The following is a 16822-nucleotide window of genomic DNA, read 5'->3' as shown; positions in this document are numbered from 1 at the left end:
AGCATCTATTTCCATGACACACATCGACTGAACACTCTTCTTGTGCAGCCCTTCAGGACACCAGCTTTGCCCACGGACTTAGTGCATTTCGAATGCTATTCACAGTCTAAAGCGGTAACTCCTTCAAGGAAAGGTGAAAGTTCTGGAGATAGTTCCCATCAGACGATTTTTCCTTATATGAGGTTAAAACACTTGTGTCAACAAACTAACCGTAATATATAAGATCACCATTTTTTTTTAAATATCAATGTAGTGCAAAGCACAGAAAACATGTTTAGATAAATACATGTCTAGTTGCGTACGTATGTATACACATACACCTGTAAAAGTTAGTCAAGGGGCTGGCAACCACTTTTTTCCAGAGCTGTGTGCTCTGTATATTTGCTTTGGTACCTCAGCCACCACAAGGCTGGGGGTGTGTGTGGGCAAAACTGAGCTTTATAGCACATTATATTAGCTAGGGCCTTGGCCTAAAATAAAATCCCACTGCACGGAGCTTTCCTAGGGAAGTCAAACCCACAGCCTGAGGCCAAAGCTAGGAAGGTGGTGGCAACAAACAGCTGGCACTCAGAATATCCACCCTCCTAAGTGGAATGGGAATAAAAAGAGAGCTTTTGCTTTGGCTTTGGTTGCTTTAGTTGGATTTAGGCTTTTGTTTTCAGCTATCTCTGTAAATGTGCCACTGATAGTACTCTTCTAGCAGGCTACCAGAGTACTCCTGTCCATCCCTGATTCCCATGTCTCTGCAGTGCTGATCGTTCTTTGCCATTAACCATGATGATGTCAGGAAATGAAGAATTAAAGATGGACCGGTGGAGGAATGTCTGTAGACCAATATTACACAGGACACAGATCAAGAAAAATGAAGGGACATACATTTCCCAGATAAACCACAAATCAATAGTGGAGATAAGGCTTTACTTGAGGAGGTTTGTGAGGTTCAGATAAGAGCAGTAAGTGCTTTCTGGTAGCTGCATACAATAGTGAAAATACATAATGCACCTCCTCTCTCAGCTGACCACAAAGGCGAAGCAGGAGGCACACAAGGGTGCTCAGGCTCTCCTAGGCAGGATCTGCTATGCTCCACCTGCAGCCTGCTGCGCATGGGGCACTAGCTGAAGCACATCAGCATCGGTCTTGCTCAGGCTCAAAGCAGAATGGTTTAAGGATGATATTTCTGTGTTTAAAAGGAAGTGAAARAAAGGCAGGAGAATCCAACAGGATCCAGAACCATTTTTCCCCAAGTAACGCAGCATGTCAATCACATCTCTGAACAAATGAGTGTGTCATGTTAGCAAACAGACAGAGGCCTCATCTTTCAGGTTTTATTCAGATTTCATAGGTCTTCTTRTAAAGACTTCATCATTGTGAGGCCTTCTCTGACTGTTTCCTTCAGTGGTGTAAAAGAAGGGTTGGAAGGAATAAAACAAGAATTTGCCTAAAATTTCCATATAAATTATATMATTTTCAATAAAATACATCTGAAATATCCAGAAGTCTTGTACAAAATTAAACACTACCAAAAAGATCACTCAGATGTAAATATTTTTACTATGAGAGAAGACAAAGCTGAACAAATTTAATTCCCCTGTACTATAATAATGCAAAAAAGCATTAGCTTTTCAATCTCGTATTTAACAGTGCTGTAAAAGCAATATTCACAGTTAAACAGAGCCTGCCAGACGTATTTAATTTGAGTTTTATTAAAAATACCAGAAGCTGCTCTTAATAGATAAATGAATATCATATGAAAACATGTGCAAAAAATTGCAAAAATTTCGAGTGCACTTCTATTCCAACTTTATCAGTTAAGCAACCTATTACAGGTCTCTCGATGAGAGAGTTTTAATAAACAAGTTTGTCATTTTTAGGGAGCAKATTCACAATGAAAACACTTTCTGGGCCTGCTTTTAAGTATTTAACAAGTCTTTACAATTCTTTGCCAAAAGCCTCTAAAGAAATTTACTTGGTTTTTGAAGACAACAGAAAATAAATGCAGCGTAAGAGAGAGTGAAACCGATCATTTTCTTTTGTGTGGAAGAACAATATAGAAAGGATATCTATTACAAAAAGAAAAGGCATTTTATACTAACTTTCAGCTTTCATAATGTAAAAATTTTGGATTATTTGTAAAATCTTAAAAATACGTCATAGCAACTAAACTGACCCACACTCACTTACACATTTCCCGATCTTCTGCACTGTTTCAACRATATAAAATTGTTAAACACTTGCTCTAACTATGGTGGTAAATGGATTTAGTGTCAGCTTTGTTGCACTGAACGGGCTCCGAACAGCCAGGCTCCCACTAGCCAGACATGCACGAGCCCAACCGTTAATCCACCGTTAACGGCKCAGGAAGGAGCCGTTAGTTCCGTTAGTTCCTTTTCTCTGGGCGTGTCTCTGGACAAAGGTTTKGGGGCCTGCAGACGGAAACCCAAACTCTACCCCTGGCTATGAAGTGACCTTGCTCTTAAGGCAAACAGAGTCTGGCCTTAAGGAGGGTTTCTGACAGGCTGCTTAATGCCAGGCTTGGGAAGCGAGCTCCAGGTCCTGGATCCCGCTTAAACTTTACCACGGAAATCAGGGCATTGGAAGCGTGTCGGCCTGGTCAGCGCAGTGGTGAAGACTCACTYGTGTTAGATCAAACCTGTGAGATACTGAATGCCTCTCTCTCCCAAAGAAGCCTGCGGGAATTGCAGACCCTTTCGATCTCAGGATTTGTCCCCGAATAGCCCGATGCTTTCTTTTTTTCCACGCGAGAGGCAAGGAAAAGGCCTCAAGACCACGGTGTTATGGTCTGCTCATGGGGACAAACACCGACAGGTCCTATATGTGAAACACGCTCCCGTTCAGCTGCATTACAGAGCACATTTATTTCCTATAGGAGAGCCCCAGACCAATATAACACTGAATACTATGTGACCAAGTAACATTGCAACGGCTTTTAAAGGTAAGAAGTGCCAGGCTTTCCCTAAAACAGACAATATGTTTTATGGCTTTAAAATGAAATCACAGAAGACCCAACTCTACCCAGCTGTTCTTAATAGAGCTCTTTCCTTTTGTTTTTCATTCTCTGCCCTTAATCCGCTTCAAAATTACCTCACAGTCTCATTCGTTTTTGCTGGTAACTTGATAACTCTTACCAAAACAGTGTATTGCCCATTACAGGGTAAAAAAAATAAAATGGGAAACCGAAAAAGAAATACAGAAAATGTGTATTCTTTAAAGTTAATGATTCTGCAATGAAAATTGCAACCTGCAACTATGCCAGACAGAATTATAAATCTACCACGCCRCTGAAGGACAGATGAAACATTCCCAAATTTTCTGCATCAGTCATTTCTACTTGGTTCAGCGTAGTATAAACAATCCCCCTTATTTTGCAACTAATTGAAGAATTAATATAAAAGGATTGAACGCCTGTTGCTCTGCTGGCAGAAAACACCAATTACAATGTTTTTTTTTCCAGTGAACTCCAACTATAAAAGAAATTTAAAAAAAAAAGGAAAAAAAAAAAGAAAAAGAAGGAAGGAAGGAAGGAAAACAACTGGTGACCAGGACACTTTTGAATCTAGAAAGGGTATCACCATTTTTATTTAGCCTGTGAGTGCTCCTTGTTCAACTTCACTGATGATGGAGGGTTCCTCTCCATCCCCTCATTCGGCTACTGTCCCCTTAACACTCTCTGCTATTAAGCGGAAAGCATTTAAACCTTAACACACATTGAAAACGGGAACATTTTCTAATAGCTTGGAGAAGCTCTGAGTCACTCAAACTCTTCCACATTCTTTCCCACATGCTGTAAGACTGAGGCCTAACGTCCCCTGTACAGCCACCCAACTGTCATSCGGATCCTCTGCGCTAATTTACCATTACAAATATTAATCACTGAAAGTAAATGCTACYAAAAACACAGAGTAAAACCATTTTCATTTCCTGTTTCTTATGTAACAGAATAGTTAGGGAGGCCTCAACACAGAGGGAGGCCTCTAGGGATGCCTAKAAAACAAGTCAGATATGGAGGTCTCTAAGTAACTGATGTTTGGATAGGCAGAACTGAAAAACAGAGGCAAGCATCGAAGCTACCTGCAACAAAAGAATCCTTAACTTTCCTCCCTAAAGCAGAACAACAAGAAGAAGGAAAACGCCAGGCATTTGGCTATGGTGGCCACCTGCAAGGCAGCACAGGGGGCAGCGTGGGCAGCGCTGGCGTGAGGCGCTCYCCATGGCCTGAGGAGCCCTGCGCCACCTCGCACAGCCCCTCAACACAGCCCCTAGGCACAGCCCTTAGGCACAGCACCACAAGGGCTCAATTCCTCTTTCTCTCAGCCCCCCAAGACAAAATCTTGCATGTTTAGCATTAATCACAGCACTAGGTTTACTAAATTCTGCTCTTTTTGCTTCTTTTGGGGCAACATGGGGGAACAGATAATACCATCCCTTCTAAACTATTCTAGAATCCAAGTTATCTTCTGGTTCTGGTGCTTCTTCTTTACCAATAATGCCAAAATGCTAAGAGCTATAGACCACACTCATCTCTAAGGTGCTTTTCAGGGGCAGGTCTCACTGAAAAAACATCATGGTAGGTTCAGGAGAACAATCCTTTCCTCTTCCATGCCACTGTTTTTCTTAATTGTGAAAATGATATCATTCCTTTGATAAAATACTTGTCTATAAAACGTGCACACTTAACTTGATTTTTTTTCTCCTTCTAGGGTTAAGGAAAATTAAAAGAAAAAACAAAACAAACAAATAAACTTGGAACAGGAATGCACAATTCCAGGCATAAATACCAAGCAGATCTTCATCTGTACGCTTTCATCTTCCTATTTTAATTTGGATCAAATATATACTTTTTTCCCCCCGCTTCTGTACGTTATGGTCATGGTTCTTCAGGAAAGGTGTGTAACACACATGGACAAGCCAAGGTCCGGAGAGTGTTAATGCTGCTAGGGGCACTCAAACGCCAAGGGGATGATGACCTTGGCGCCAAGAGCCACCCTCCCATTCGGCCACCTCACAAAGCTGGCCAAGCAGGATGTATTCCATACAAAAGTGGTGCCCCACACTTTGTGAATATTCACATTAGGGAACACTACTTCCGAAGCTCCTGCAGGGTTTCCAAGATGTGTCAGAATTTAATCTGGGGCCCAAAATAACAAGAAGGCCACGGGTCACATTCATGGACACTGACAAGGTGTGTGAGGAGCTGGATTCTGTGGATCTCCACAAAAAGATCCTTAGACAGAATGCTAGGTACAGTACGCACACAAAAAGGCAGAAACATGGCGGGTTGCAGGTTATTTAGACCTATGCTTGAAATACTGATGTGTAATGTGCACTGTGCACGTGCACAAAGAGTATCATGGGTCCAAGAGCACCCAAGGATCAACTTGCAGTGCCGCCCCTGACTACACCAGCAGCACAGCCTAACATTACTTGCAGAGTGCTGTAACGACAGAAGGGCTTGCTCATTTCCYGTTAAAAAGCATGTGCATATATACGTGTATAACCCCCAAAAATCAACTCTGTAGGACAAACTAGTTCTGTAGCGGAATAATAAAGCAATAAATACATGTTATTTTTATGAATGTATAAATCAAAGTAAAGTTTTAAAGTTTTCCTGTTAATGGGATTAAAATTACCATCAGTCTTTCCTAAGTGTCTGCAGTACACAGTCACAGCCCATTAAGACAATATGTTAGCACTGTTTGCAACAGGATGTAAATTAAATAATCAGGCAATCAGGACGATTTCAACATCAGTAGAGCCTCAGTGTGATTATTTTGCACAGCCACGACACAATACCTTGTTGCATACTTTCCCTGATCAGATTACAGTGATGATGAGTTCCTCGATGGCTCGAGTGTGCTCCAAGGAAAGCTAGAAGGTTGTACAGTTAACTCCCAGGGTGTAACTCTAAACCATACAACCTACTACCTCAACCCGGATGCACACAGCTTCCGACGGTGACCGTAAAGTCTTCTTCGCTTCTTCAGTATTGCTCTGAAATGCGATGGCCACAGGCCCATAAATTTCCCATGTGGGTAGGCTTTCAACTGCTGAAATTGGTTGCAATCCTTCTCCATAATAAAAAGAGAAGAATATACAGGTGGCAATTCTATCCTGCTTACATATATATATATAAAAACATATGTATGTGTGGGTTTTATATAGATACACACATATATATGTATGTATACATAGCTATTTTTTATATATATATAAAATGCTGCTGTGTATATATATATATATATATATACATACACACACACACACACACACACACACACACACACACACACACACACACATATATATATGTAATTGTAGGAAAGGGTCAGGTCCAACTACATTCCTGGAAAGAAATGGCCATTAGGCCCAACTTAACATTGAAAATCAAGCAGATATTTAAATTATTTTCTTCTTATTTGCATATAATGCCTCATACAGGTATATTAATCAAGCTAGCAAATGTTATACCCTACCCTCAGCCTGTAAAAACCTTTTAATTCGCTCACGTGTGTTTGTTCGTCGCCAGCGCCGACAAGGCGCTAAGCGAAAGGTGCTCGAAAGGGGCAGGTAAAGTGAGACGCCGCTTGCCCAGGCCACGTGGCCACAGTGGCACAGACCCATAGAAGCGAGCTTGTGCGCTGCGTTTCAACACAAGATCGGATCTACGGGTTTGGGCCAGTTGGCACCGCTCGTCGGCGTGTTCCTTTGCCACGGAGGCGCCCCGGACTTGGGGCAAACAAACGGAGGAGGCAGCTGTACTGGCGGGCGCTGAGGAGTAAAAATGCTACAGGCGGCCTAGGAAAGTGGCCGCTCTGGTACGTCCGCATCAACGGTGGATGCGCCAAAGAAGCCCTAGAGCCTCGTCCCACGCCGGGATTGTTTTGCAGCAAAAGCAAGGGCGCGATTTCTGTGGCGGAGAGGCTGCGCGAGAGCGCGCTCAGGACTCGGCAGCACCGAGCGCCCCAACGAGCGTGCCAGGCCCTGTCCAGAGAGCACCCGCGCGCCAGGGACCCCTCTTCACAAGGAGGGCGCGCGGGACCCCCACAGGCCGGTGCCGCCTCGCGCCGAGCTGCTGGCCACACTGCAGCGGCAGGCGCGAGTGCTCGCRCTGCCCGGAGCAGCGGCGGGCGCCGGGAGGGCAGCCCTGGTGCCGYAGGCCGCGCGGGACCTGGCGCTTCCCTCCTCTTGGCAAGTTTCTAGGTGCTGCTTCACACTAACTTGTTGATCAGGCAACGCCTCGTGCTGCAAGCAGGGTTCATTTGTATGCTTTTATTCACTGGTTTTGTGATCGATGCCCTCCTCTAATAACTAAGACTGCAAATAGCAAGGTAATGCTGTGTAATTTCTGGGTTAACTCCTACAGGAAATACGTTCTCCTCGTGTCCGATAAGCAGTACAATACAGATTATTCCACACTAAAAGCAGTATCCTCTGCAACAGGCTGAAAAACCGTCCTTTGAGGCAATCCCCAGTAAGCCAAAAAGGAGAGCCACAGCTGCAATTTTATCACCCACATATTTTAAACAGGAGCACCAGCAAATACTGCATCGCAAAGCCCAGGGCCGGGCACACGAGGATAATCTGTTGCAGCGCAGCCACAAGCACATCTGTGAAGCAGAGGCACAAGCAGCGGGTGCCCCCTAGACACAGGTGCTGCCGAAGGCTCGGGAGCGCTGTGGGCAGCTCCGGCGCGCGTGTGCCCCGCGCGAGCGGCGCAGCGCGGCCCCGCGCTCGCTCCCACGCACGGCCTCATCCTGCCTTTGTGCGGCGGGCAGGAGCCCTCGCAGGAGGGGCAGTGTCAGCCAAGGGCCGCCATGCGCTTTAAAGCAACGTGGATTAAATCCTGCAAGGTCTAGCGCAATCTCACTGCATTTTAGAAATCATTCTCATAATGAAGATTTTAGAAGAGTTTATCTTTTGAACTTTCATTCTACATACAATTCTGCATTCAGACACTGTTGTAATTATTTTCTGCTGCTGCTGAAAAGTTAGAATATGTAAAGCAAGATCTCAAATTAAAATATTTATGGATACATGCTGCATAGGTACTTTTGTTGAATGATCCGTCTAAACGCTGAGGGATTCCTTCTCAGATTATTTTTTTAGTGAACAGAAGAGATATTCAGCATTCCAGAAAAAAAAATTCATTTTCATTATACACAGTTAAATACATGCTATAGATTTACTAGACATAACAAAGACAAATTTTATATTCACCTTATACTTTAGTCTAAAGCTTCATAGAAACCAACAGTTATAAAGTCTACCCAAATTGCAATACTCTCAACAGACAGTAATCAGAAAAAAAAACTTTCACTCTTTAACAGATATTAGAAATATATTTAAGATCACTGTATTACCTTCGCTGAATTCTGATATATTCGACTGCTTCAATTGTCGTTTTCATTTATATTTTTTTCTCTAAAAAGAAGAAAAAAGTTTCAAACATCTGCTCTATGAAAGGTGCTTGCAGAACAACATGAAGCAAAATTAGCAATTCTGCTTTTAAGACATACAACTGGCACAYTGCTGACGCCCCTCTCCAAAGGCCACGTGAAGACACGCTGTAAACACACACACTTTGACAAAGGGACTATTTCATTTAGTATTTCCTAATTCCTTCTTCACTCAACAAATATTTTACTTTTATTAGCAATTCCAGAAGTGGAAGATGAAGCTTAATAGAAATAAACAGGTTGTATCAAATGGTGCTCATCAGAATGTAATTTGATATGCAGCTTTGTAAAAAAATATCAGGATAAACTGAATGGGTTAAATTAAGAAATGCTTGTAAACTTTAGGAAAACAAGATGCAATTACTATGCTAAAATTTACAAATGAAAAATGCTCTTTCAAGCAATGAAGGCATTGTTTTTTTCAACAGACATAGCTATTAAAAGACCTATTTAATTATTCTAACAAAACTATTAAGAAGGTAAACATCACCATGAATCTTATAAACACATTCTTGTATAAATGGGTGAATGGAGGTATATGTGTCATATACATATGATCTCCATCTAGTCATTTCCCAGAGTTCATTGCATAGCAATAAAAATATAACGTAGTAAAATTCATACATAATCTTAGAAGTTACTACCTAATCACTAAAGTATAAAAAGAAAAAATACATCTTAAAATAACCCTATTTTTAAAGCCACCAARGCTTTTTATTAGAGAGACATCTATCAGGAACAATTTAAGAAACGTATCTGCATTTCTGATGAAGAGGCAGGATAGATTTCAAGGTAGTGTCTAGCTGAGGACTTCCGTATTTTTAACATAAATGCAAAAGGATGGGAAATCCTTTTTTTTTTTTTTTTYYCCCCCAAGAATCCAAAATATGTAAAACACTGATCTGGCTTTTTAAACTGTATCAGACCAAATGGATTTTGTTGCACATCATTTTGATCACCCAGACATCACAAAGGAGAGACAAATGCCTTTAAAAAGCGTGTGCTAGAGCAATCACCGGCTCTAAACTCACAGCAACTTTGCCTGCCCTTATCACAGCCCTGCTGGGCGCAGACCCCGAGCAGTGTTTGCAGCTGCCCTGGGACAAGTGCTGCTCCACCAAACACCTTAGGACAGCGGCTCCCTGCAAGCCCGGCTTCCCGCAGGAACGTCCCAAGAAGGTGCCTTTTATGACAGTGCTTAAGGCACTGGTTTCTTTGCAAGGGATTTAGATACAAAAAGGTAGAAACTCAAATATGAATTAACTCAGTCGTAACTCTAATACACCGATTACGAGTGAGGCTTTCCTATAGTTTAATGCGTATTTTTGCTTTCTCTCTCTTTCTGTAAAGTCTTAGTCCTGCTATACAGAAAAAGAATTTGCCTTCCTTAGCAAGCAGACCCAAATAGCCAAAACTTCCCTAGAGATAACCAAAGCTTATACTAAATAAATGTAACAGAAAGATCGTTGCACAACTCAAGTACTTAGCTAAGATAAAATGTGCCTAACCACTTATTTCTAGAAGTGCTCATTTTTTTGTTTACTTTCTATTTTTAGCAGTATTTTATCAAACAAACCAGAAAAGTTAGTTTAAAAAAGTGCCATCTTAGCTTAGACTTAGCTAAAATTAATACACAAGGACTCAGTTTCAAAACAACATTTAAAATGAAAAAAAAAAAGGAAGAAAAGGAAGGAGAAAAAAGAAAAGAAGCTATACCTGATATGAAAGGTACGTTTTCACCCAGTGCCAAATATTGCTACATTAAGCAACAGCCAAAGAAACAAACAAAAAAAAATCCTTCTTTCTTTTTTTGTTTCTGCTAACGGAATCAATCACTTAGGCTCAGTTTGCTATATTGTTTTAAGAAGCTCTAGCACATCCTGATGTCTCTGCAGTTTAACGTGCCAGCTTTTCTTTCTTTCTTTCTCTTTCTTTCTTTCTTTCTTTCTTTCTTTCTTTCTTTCTTTCTTTCTTTCTTTCTTTCTTTCTTTCTTTCTTTCTTTCTTTCTTTCTTTCTTTCTNTCTTTCTTTCTTTCTTTCTTTCTTTCTTTCTTTCTTTCTTTCTTTCTTTCTTTCTTTCTTTCTTTCTTTCTTTCTTTCTTTCTTTCTTTCTTTCTTTCGAAGCAGGAGAGTCACTTCCCCCCCCCCTCCCCGCTCCTGCACTCTTATATGTAGGACAGACTCAGATTTGCTTCTTCTTCTCGGGGACTCCTGTTATTTCCCGGAACCGGACCCGGGTGCCCGTCGTCGTGTTCGCTCTCCTCGGGATTCCAAGCACAAAGCGCTGCGCCAAAGCGGCCCCAGTCCTTGCCGCACCCGAGCTGGGCAGCGAGCAGCACATGCCGCTCGCCTCGGGTGCTGCTCCGAGAAATGGGGATTGCCCGGAGCTGCTGGAGCAGAGGGGTGGAAAGGCAGGGTGCCAGCTTGCTATACCGCGCCGCAATGATCTCATGCGCAACGCTGTCGCCCCGTTTGCCCGCTTCAAACGCCTGTTCGTTAAACAGGAGGGGGGAAAAAAAAARGRAAAARGGRAAAARGRAAAAAAAMCACAAAAACTTTCATCCTTCAGACACTCAGGAGGGCTGTTCTAAAGTACAGATGAGCAATAAAAAGCACAACTTGCAGTTTTAGCATTCAGTTATGAGGTCTAAATATTCTGCTTATATTTTCTTTCTTTCCTTTCTCTGTTTAGAGATAAGAAGCAGAATTTATCAGGCGTGAAAGGGACAGCCTCCTGGTGGTGTGCCAAAAAAGCCAGAATAAAGGCAAAGTTGTGCTTCAAAGCTCAGTCGCTTGCTGAGTCTGGCTAAAGTCAAGTATTAGGATCCACCATTTTCTGAGCCATGCAAGAAAAGAGGAGGAACAAAAAAAAAAAAAAAAAAAAAAAAAAAAAAAAAGAAAAAAAAGAGTCAGGACGGGCGCCGCTTCCCAAGTCTCCGTTGGCACCATCACAAAATCTCAGCCGTGGGGTCACATGATGCTCTGCCAAATGTGGAGCGCATTCCCATAAACCATTCTGCTGATCCCGCGAAGGCGGCTATTGTCTAGCCTGGACCCAAAGTTCAGCCCACTCTTGGTTGAATTAGCTGAGAAACGCATCACCTTTGGGGGTTGGGAGCCATGGAAACGTCTACCTGGCAGGCTGCCCACTCTCTCTGCCCATCCGCCAGGGAGGGCCGGGATTGTGCTGCTGCCTAACGCCACGGTGACGGGGAACGCGGGGAGCCGTCCAAAGGGAATCTGATGCTCGCAAAGGCGGCTCCGTGTGCGCGGCGAACTCGGGCTCCTTGGCGTTAAAAGGCAGTGGGGGGAGCCTTCCTCCTAAGCGCAGCAATTAAGGGGCGAGTAAACATGCCTCGTCTGCAACTTTACTTCATAACCTACCGAAACGCTGCCCCGGCTGCAGCACGGAGCATAACGCGAGGCTCCTGATTTAAAGCAGCGCTCCTTTCTCCCCGCGTTAGCACAGCATTCCCCGGGCATTTATTTTTCTCCCTAAGACGAAAAGTCTACGATGTGGCAGATCTCCCCTCTCTTTATTACCTCCCGATTTTATCTCGCTTAAATTACACGTGCGTGCAGCAATACCGCCCGGTACCAGCGGGGATGCAGTACTGCTGCAGTCTGCCTCTCAARGCAGCCTCCCGAGAGCGCCGGCTGCGTTCCCACCGCACAAATCCCTTCACTGGGATGCCGGGCACCACGTTTGCCAAGGGGCACATTTGAGAGCCCTCAGCACCCTCCTTGCTGCTAGACGCTGCTCATCCGGATCCCCTCGACAAGAGATGCGGTCGGACAGGGTTTGTAAGAGGAATGATATTAAATAGGTTGAATAATGGTCATTAACTCCTCTGCTTCAGACCTGAAATTTCAGATTTGCCCCTCCACTTCTTCTCAAGTAAAATGTCATGTAAAATGCCCCTTTTTGAATGAAAATACCACATAATGAACGACACTGTCCCCGCACGCACCTAAAGGAAACATACAAAAGAATGGATGTAGGAACCCAGTGTTGTCACCAGCTGAACTTAAATCCRGGCAGCGTTTCCATGCACGACAGCYTAAGGGTCACTGCAAAATACATGTTAAAATGTTGCAACTTCCTTCCTTTTGACAGGRATAAAAACAGGCACACCGGAGGAGCCCTTCCTACCTATGGGCATTGGCAGGCAGTGGCACCAAGCACACACGAGCAAGGACAAGGCTGCTTTCCAAGCAGCTGATGGCCAAAGCTGGTAGGGAACAGCAGACAACGGCTCTGGAGCCAGGAAGGGCAGCGGGCGGAGAGGAGAAAACCCCCTTTCCAGTCACGCAGGCCCCTGGCCAGTCGTGCAGGCCTGCACTGCTCCAGCTCTTCACTGCCTTCCCATTCCTTTTATAGCTCCTTTCGGTTTCGCTTTTATTCCCTCAAGGCAGCTGAGGGTGGGCCAGGGAGGAGGTGTGAGAAGGGTGTTTGAAGCGGGAGGAGAAGGGGCTGAGGGCCCTTCCAGGCGCCCGGAGACGGCCCCTCCTCTGGCACTCACAGGCCTACGGCGCAGGGAGCCAGGAGCACCTGGAGGCTCCCTGGTGCCCCRGGGTGGTCGGGATGAGCCCTGGATCCATGGGACAGGAGGGTGGGCCCGGGTGAGCAGTGCGGGAGGAGCTCCCACCTCCTCCTGAGGAACGGGGAAGCCRCCGCATGGCGGGCAGGGAGGCAGAGGGGAGCGGGCAGGAGCGGGGAGATGCTGCGTGCAGTGATCTGGGGCAGAAATGACCCTCATTCTCCCTGTCCACTGAATGCATCTGGGATCTCCCTCTCTTTGGATGTGGGATCCCTCTCGCAGCTCTGGATCTGCAGCCCCCATAAATCCACATACAGCTTCATGTTGCCCCTTCCCAGTGCGGGCGCTTCCCAAGGGCCTGGAGCAGAACAGCCCTGCCGTAGAGCGACGCTGCCAGAGCTCTCCCACATTCCCCGTCGGAGCAAAATGCCACGTACGTCATTTTTAATCCAGATACTTTTCACTGCAATTTAAAGAGGGCCACTTAGTCCTTAGGCCATTATCCATTATTTCCATTATACGTGGAAATGCTGCTTTTCACTCCAAATACCTTTCACTGTAGTCATGCAGCTTGGGCCTCAAGGATCGCTGTAAAGAAACTTGCTGCCTAACACAGATCACGACCAAATTTTGCCCGTCACTCAGCTTCAACTATGAAATGAAGCATTGGGGCATCTGCCCATGAAGATCTTTGGGACTTCTTTGAGGTTTGTTAAAATTAAATTCAATTCTTCCAGGTTCTTAAAACACTAAAAGTCAATTCTACCATCTTTAATTAATAGTTAGGTACAAACAGCACCTTAAGATTCTTTTTTCCGATAATTTTCTTATTGATTTTGGGGGATCAGCAAATCAAAAAGCTTTTTTTTTTTTTTCTTTTTTTTTCCCCCCAGCAAGGCAGGTGGGAATCAAGCTGAGTTCCTTCCTGCACCTTACATTTCACACCAGTGAAACTCGCCTAGCCATTAAAACGTTCAGGCCCATGTTTAGGCAGCAAAGGTGAAAATGATGCTTTAATTAGAACTGATTACAACTCTCCAAGTAGATCACAGCAAATACAGCTTCTGTTTTAAATTCAGTACCACTGTTTGTTATTACTGGTGATGGTGGGTTATAAAGGACAGAGGCACAGCCCAGTGCACAGATCTCGGWTGGGTGCTTGCCCCTCACTAGACATGATACCGAGTCTGAGCGGAGCAACCGGAGCAGCGTCTGGGAGCGACTGGCACTGGATTTGACAGAGTCACCTTTATTTTTCCATGTGGAAAAACACTTTAACGTGTGGCTATCTCTCAACAAGGAGTACTCACCTCACTAGTATCAAAGGAGGATGTTAAAAAGATGCTAAATATATATATCTATACACACACACGTATCGTCACTTGCATACGTGCAGTAAGAGATGTCGGTAAATCCATGTGCTTTGCCTATGAACTAATGCAGCGATGACACAAAGGGAAGAAAAACGAAATATTTGTGTGAGTGTCTGGTCCTGCTTGCGTCCAGCTGGAGCAGGCAAAACGGCCAGGTGGAGGGAAGCCGCCCGCAGCTCGGAAYGGGCCAAGAAGGGCCTGTTTTATTCCTCCAACACCCAAACGGCAGGAAGGGGAAGGCGGGAGGAAGGGAAACGGGGACCAGGCTGGGATCTCCCAGCCCCAGTTCCATACGGTTGCTCTGTCTGTGCTGAGCTCCCACAGGACAACTGGCCAGGACCCTGACCGTCTGAGCTTAACAAACAGCTCGTAAAGTAGCTGGAAGGGGAAAAGTGGGGCTTTCCCGRGGCCATGGCAACCCTGCATAAACCGGGAGAGAAAGGCTGAGTGCCCGACTGGAAAAGAGCACAGCAACGGGCACACTGTGAAAGGAACGGCAACGAGTGAGGTGGGAAAGTTTGCCTTTCTTCTGAAGTTTTTGCTCTTAAACACCGAACTAGTGTGCACATAAGCATGGTTACTGCATGTTAAAAGTTTAAAATTAACACATAAAATGAACATGCAAGGGCTGGATATATTAAATATTTTGTTTAACCTTTACATATTATGTTGTGAGACATCACATTTCGCATAAAATAAAAACTCCCTGCTTTACAGACCATGTTTTGAAAGGCTCTGGAAATACAGAGGCCCCAAAAAATCCTATTTGTAAAATGCATGCAAATGACAACGTATTGCTTGCTTTCAACCTTAATTTTATCTTTAAATGGCATCCTTCCTTCYCTTTTTTCCACTTTAAGGCTAACACCATAGAACAGAGACTTCAGCAACAAGCTATGTCATAAGGGTTAGAGATACCATTCATTGTAAATTTAGTTGCATTTTTCTGCTCCTGAAATTTTCATGACCAACCCTGCCTGCTTTTATTAACCCTTTTCCTCTAAACCTCTGTCACTGAGTTATCTGCAGCCTGTTTGTTTTCACTTTTTGCTACTTGGGCTGGATGGTGAAGACACCTGAGCTTTACAACCTGCTTTGTTACTGGGGGAAGAAAACTTTTAAAATAGACACAGCAAAAACTGACTTATGCTCAGCAAATATTCTTGTCCGTGTAAGGCAAGATCAGCTCTTCTACCAAAAGCAGAGATATTCATAAAGAGCAAAGGGTGCAAATAAAATTAATGGAAACAGCCACGGGAAGTTCAAATGTGCTTTCTCCAGTAACTATTTTGCAGCGTTAAGGCATCTCCCTTGGGGAAACAGGAGCAAACTTCCTCCCCAAAGCAAGCTCCTATTTAGTCCCTTAGGGGTAATGCTGCAGGCGCTGGGAGATGTGAGGCTGTCCCCACAGAAATACCAAAACATCTCAGGTGAAAAAGCTGTCGTGTTATAAAATGCCAATTCAAATAGAAGATGTCTAGGTTTGGAAAGGAAAAGCRTAGCCACAGACATTCAGCCTTCAGCATACCTGCTTCATCCCACATCTGTTTCACTGCTGTGAGTATTCTCACTCCAGAAACAGCTAAAAATTTCAGTCCAAGAGGTGCCACATTCAACCTCCTCACTCACACCTATCCTTAGATATACAAAAGTCTTCTTACATCTTTTTTACCTCATTTGTTTCTTGCAGGTCTTTGTGCAAATACGACCGAGCATTAACATCCTCATTCTTCAGATGACAAGACCTGAAGCAGCTGTATTTTCCAAAGTAACAACCTTGTAGTATGTGACTCTTCCATAAATTACAATCAAGTTACAAGATCTTGCAGTTCTAGATCAAAAGGTGCCAAAGACCTATTTTCATACATTAATTTTCAGAATACATGAAAATAAAGCATAGAATACCTGACATTGCACTGTCTTCAACTAAACTGTGTTGAGTCATAAGTACAACACTGAATTCACTAGTTTCTAATTAAAGCCTGCTAAGTTTGCACCAGCTTAACCACAACCTTCCAAAACTGAAATTTAAAGATACCTTGTGGGAAACATCGCTAAAGGAAGAGGAAAGTAACTTGGAGAACCAGCTAGCAAAGGGAGTGAGGAAAGTAAACTTAGAGAACTAGCTGGCGAAGAGAGTAAACAACAAATAATTCCTTCTGGTCGTTCTGATACAACCATAAATGGATGTTGACTCCTTAGCCTTGCCCTCAAGACAAGAAAGGCAAGTACAGCCAGCACTGAAGCCAGAAACCTGTTTATTAATTTCTGCCTTAACAGCACTGCTTACTGCTCAGGGCTGCCCCAGCGTGACTGCCACTCCAGTGCTGCCCTTCAAACACAGAGGCAGCGCTTGGGGAGGCTGTGCCAGTGCTTGGTCAGGTTGTGCGGCAGCTCTTGGTCAGGTTGTGTGCCAGTGCTTGGTCAGGTTGTG

General features: G+C 44.1%; 1 long non-coding RNA gene across 1 annotated transcript in view; it reads right to left on the bottom strand.

Moving 5' to 3' along the window:
* The window catches only part of LOC112942849, a 90374-nt gene that overhangs the window by 28898 nt on the left and 44654 nt on the right, over nucleotides 1–16822 (bottom strand). The window contains exon 3 of the long non-coding RNA XR_003248464.1: nucleotides 8379–8439. This is a non-coding gene — a long non-coding RNA (uncharacterized LOC112942849). The remainder of the gene's footprint in view (nucleotides 1–8378; nucleotides 8440–16822) is intronic.

The sequence above is a fragment of the Nothoprocta perdicaria genome, unplaced genomic scaffold (assembly GCF_003342845.1).
Source record: "Nothoprocta perdicaria isolate Ctin4 unplaced genomic scaffold, notPer1 scaffold_135, whole genome shotgun sequence".
In the NCBI taxonomy this organism is placed as follows: domain Eukaryota; kingdom Metazoa; phylum Chordata; class Aves; order Tinamiformes; family Tinamidae; genus Nothoprocta; species Nothoprocta perdicaria.
The sequence above is the reverse complement of the archived record's forward strand: the minus strand, read 5'-3'. Positions and strand labels throughout refer to the sequence as shown.